The sequence below is a fragment of the Anopheles coustani genome (genome assembly GCF_943734705.1).
Source record: "Anopheles coustani chromosome X unlocalized genomic scaffold, idAnoCousDA_361_x.2 X_unloc_35, whole genome shotgun sequence".
NCBI lineage: Eukaryota > Metazoa > Arthropoda > Insecta > Diptera > Culicidae > Anopheles > Anopheles coustani.
The window spans coordinates 224725-230000 of NW_026525143.1; positions in this window are offsets into that span (position 1 = coordinate 224725).

Consider the following 5276-nt stretch of genomic DNA (forward strand, 5'->3'; position numbering starts at 1 on the left):
ACCAAACGACCGACTTGGAGCACCCTGACCGGGTTGCTCCCATATAATGAAAGTTGCGTCTACCAACGTCCAACATATAAATATTCTACGACAAGTCGCTATCTCTTACCGGTCAGCCGGTATTCATCTTTCAAGGGTGATTTTGGTCAAGTGCCATTTCCTGCGACTTGGTCCCCGAATTGGACCATCATCACCTAATATCTCCGTGGTCTTTCAACTCAGCCTCATGAAACTTGCAGGGTAGATAGGTCTCCCCAAGACCTTTCCAACGGTATGCCGTTTGTCTTGCTCGGCCATCTACAGCCGAAGTTATTAATGGTACTTGGTACCTTACCCTGTTTTTTCCATACTTGTTCGTACTTGGGTACAAACTTTGGATCGCCCATATCTCCACTTTGGAGGCCAGCCAGCACCTTGGCCTCATATACTTTTTGGTTGGTCATATAATGCACAGTTTATAAATATTCAACGCCAACTTGCTACCTCGTCTCCAACTTGCCGTTATTCTTGGTTCAAGTCCCATTTCATTCGTTTTTGGACCCTTGTTGCTCTATGTTTCACTAATAGCTTCGCCCACCAACATGCTGATTTTCTGTTCGTATTTTTCCGTAATAGTTTTACTCAAGACCATTCCAAATCTCAGCGTAACTTGTCGCTCGGTGAAAAACTGACCGAGTTATAATTCATGAAAGGTACCTCAACCTGGTACAGCACATGGTCGGCCCAAAACATAAACCGACCAAACGACCGACTTGAAGCACCCTGATCGGGTTGCTCCCATATAATGAAAGTTGCGTCTTTACCTGCCAAACGTATGAATATTCTACGCCAAGTCGCTATCTCTTACCGGTAAGCCGGTATTCACCTTCCAAGGGTGATTTTGGTCAAGTGCCATTTCCTGCGACTTGGTCCCCGAATTGGACCATCATCACCTAATATCTCCGTGGTCTTTCAATTCAGCGTCATGAAACTTTCAGGGTAGATAGGTCTCCCCAAGACCTTTCCAACGGTATGCCGTTTGTCATGCTCGGCCATCTACAGCCGAAGTTATTAATGGTACTTGGTACCTTACCCTGTTTTTTCCATACTTGTTCGTACTTGGGTAAAAACTTTGGATCGCCCATATCTCCACTTTGGAGGCCAGCTACCACCTTGACCCCATATACTTTTTTGTTGGTCATACCATGCACAGTTTATAATTTTTCTACGCCAACTTGCTATCTCTTCTAAAATTTGCCGTTATTCTTGGTCCAAGTCCCATTTCGTTCGTTTTTGGACCCATTTTGCTATATGATTCACTAATAGCTTCGGCCATGGACAAGCTGATTTTCTATTTTTATTTTTCCTTGATAGTTCCACTCAAAACCATTCCAAAACACCCCGCAACTTGTCGCTCGGTGGCAAACTGACCGAGTTATAATTCATGAAAGGTACCTCTACCTGGTACAGCACATGGTCGGCCCAAATCATAAACCGACCAAACGACCGACTTGGAGCACCCTGATCGGGTTGCTCCCATATAATGAAATTTGCGTCTATACCCGCCCAACGTATGAATATTCTACGCCAAGTCGCTATCTCTTACCGGTCAGCCGGTATTCACCTTTCAAGGGTGGTTTTGGTCAAGTGCCATTTCCTGCGACTTGGTCCCCGAATTGGACCATCATCCCCTAATATCTCCGTGGTCTTTCAACTCAGCCTAATGAAACTTTCAGGGTAGATAGGTCTCCCCAAGACCTTTCCAACGGTATGCCGTTTGTCTTGCTCGGCCATCTACAGCCGAAGTTATTAATGGTACTTGGTACCTTACCCTGTTTTTTCCATACTTGTTCGTACTTGGGTACAAACTTTGTATCGCCCATATCTCCACTTTGGAGGCCAGCCAGCACCTTGGCCCCAAATACTTTTTTGTTGGTCATACTATGCCCAAAATATAAATGTTCTACGTCAACTTGCTATCTCTTCTCCAACTTGCCGTTATTCTTGGTCCAAGTCCCATTTCATTCGTTTTTGGACCCATTTTGCTATATGTTTCACTAATAGCTTCGGCCATGGACAAGCTGATTTTCTATTTGTATTTTTGCTTGATAGTCCCACTCAAGACCATTCCAAATCACATCGCAACTTGTCGCTCGGTGGCAAACTGACCGAGTTATAATTCATGAAAGGTACCTCTTCTTGGTACACCACATGGTCGGCCCAAACCATAAACCGACCAAACGACCGACTTGGAGCACCCTGACCGGGTTGCCCCCATATAATGAAAGTTGCGTCTTTACACGCCCAACTTATGAATATTCTACGCCAAGTCGCTATCTCTTACCGGTAAGCCGGTATTCACCTTCCAAGCGTGATTTTGGTCAAGTGCCATTTCCTGCGACTTGGTCCCCGAATTGGACCATCATCACCTAATATCTCCGTGGTCTTTCAACTCAGCCTCATGAAACTTTCAGGGTAGATAGGTCTCCCCAATACCTTTCCAACGATATGCGGTTTGCCTCGCTCGGCCATCTACAGCCGAAGTTATTAATGGTACTTGGTACCTTACCCTGTTTTTTCCATACTTGTTCGTACTTGGGTACAAACTTTGGATCGCCCATATCTCCACTTTGGAGGCCAGCCAGCACCTTGGCCCCATATACTTTTTTGTTGGTGATACCATGCACCAAATATAATTGTTCTACGCAAGCTTGCTATCTCTTCTCCAACTTGCGGTTATTTTTGACTCAAGTCCCATTTCCATAGTTTTTGGTACCAATTTGCTCTATGTTTCGCTAATAGCTTCGCCCAAGGACTTTGTGATTTTTTGTTCGCATTTTTCCTAAATAGTCCCACTCAAGACTATTCCAAATCACACCTTATCTTGTCGCTCAGTGCCATACAGCCAGAGTTTTAATTCATGAAAGGTACATCACCTTGGTACACCACGTGGTCGGTCCAAACCATCAACCAACCATATGACCGACTTCGAGTCGAGCTAGCGGCTAGGCTCAATATAATGAAATGCGTGTCTTGATGCGGGCTACTGACGGTCTGAACAATGTAGCTCGCTAGCTCGTCTCTAAACTTGTGTTTTGGTCGAATATTGGGTGTTCATGTACCACTTCGGGTAACATGGACTTTGGTGCAACTTTACCACTTGTGCACTTAATAACTTCCCGGTCATTCAAGTCTTTGCCTTCATACTTTCAGGGTAGTTAGGTCTCGTCGAGACCTTTCCATACATATGCCAAACTCATCGATCGGACATCTATAGCCCGAGTTATTCGCGGTACACCGTACCTTACCCTGTTTTTTCCTCAATTGGGTACAAACCTTGGAACACCCATATCGCCCCTTTAGAGACTAGCTGGCACGTTGGCCTCATATAATGATAAGTGCACCTCAACTAGGGCTACTGACGGTCAGAACATTTCAACTTGCTAGCTCGGGCCCACACTTGTGTTTTTCTCGAATATATGGTTCAAGTGTGCCACTTTGGGCACTTATGGACATTTTGTCCCCACACAACTTTCTTGCCTTGGTAGATAGGGTCTTGTGATCTTGGGCAAAAAGATGCACCAAGATATAGTCTAACTTTCGTTCTTGTACCGCAAAGCGCTATCTCCAACACCCGAGGAGATAGAAAGTGATTATGTTCGGTACATCGGTCTTCCATGGCCTACTATGGTAAGCCCCTGCAGGTATGCAACCGAAGGTGCTTGGTACATATATTTGGTGCAATATCGGTGCAAAGTAGGTGTTTCCTTGATCGGGCTATAACTTTCTTGGTTGATGTTGGATTGCTTTGCGGTCTTCGGGGGATAGTTAGGGAACATGTTGGCCAACATTTTCTTATTCCTCAGCCTGGCCGTACCTCTTACCGTCTAGGCGGTATTCATGCTCTAAGTTGGAACTTGTGTTCCTTCGGGCAACTTTTCTGACTTTGACGCGTAATAACTTCCGTTCATATGCAGTCTAAGCTCTGCAACTCTCAGGAAAGCTAGTACTACTCATTTCTTTTCCATATCAGTCTTTGGCTTGTCGATCCGATGTCTACAGCCTTAGTTATTCACGTTCCCTGTGAAGGTAGGTTTTTGCCCATTTTCCAGTTCATGTGGTAACATTCCCGGACTTTGCCGGCTTTCTCTTCATGTGGTAACTTGCTTGCTTGTGTGGTAACTTGGAAGTGTATGTCTGACAGACCCAATCTCGGACTTAGCCGATTTTTCTCTTCATATCATATGGATCCATCACTAGGCCATCTTGCTTGCTTGTCTGGTAACTTGGAAGTGTATTTCTGACAGACCCAATCTGGGACTTAGCCGATTTTTCTCTTCATATCATATGGATCCATCACTAGGCCATCTTGCTTGCTTGTGTGGTAACTTGGAAGTGTATTTCCGACAGACCCAATCTCGGACTTAGCCGATTTTTCTCTTCATATCATATGGATCCATTACTAGGACATCTTGCTTGCTTGTGTGGTAACTTGATAGTGTATTTCCGACCGACCCAATCTCGGACTTAGCCGATTTTTCTCTTCATATTATATGGATCCATCACTAGGCCATCTTGCTTGCTTATGTGGTAACTTGGAAGTGTATTTCTGACAGACCCAATCTGGGACTTAGCCGATTTTTCTCTTCATATCATATGGATCCATCACTAGGCCAACTTGCTTGCTTGTGTGGTAACTTCGAAGTGTATGTCTGACAGACCCAATCTGGGACTTAGCCGATTTTTCTCTTCATATTATATGGATCTAGGACTTAGCCGATTTTTCTCTTCATATCATATGGATCTATCACTAGGCCATCTTGCTTGCTTGTGTGGTAACTTGGAAGTGTATTTCTGACAGACCCAATCTGGGACTTAGCCGATTTTTCTCTTCATATCATATGGATCCATCACTAGGCCATCTTGCTTGCTTGTGTGGTAACTTGATAGTGTATTTCCGACAGACCCAATCTCGGACTTAGCCGATTTTTCTATTCATATTATATGGATCCCTCACTAGGCCATCTTGCTTGCTTGTGTGGTAACTTGGAAGTGTATTTCTGACAGACCCAATCTGGGACTTAGCCGATTTTTCTCCTCATATCATATGGATCCATCACTAGGCCATCTTGCTTGCTTGTGTGGTAACTTGGAAGTGTATTTCTGACAGACCCAATCTCGGACTTAGCCGATTTTTCTCTTCATATTATATGGATCCTGGACTTAGCCGATTATTAGGTTATTATATATGGATCCTGGACTTAGCCGATTTTTCGCTTCATATAATTTGGATCCTG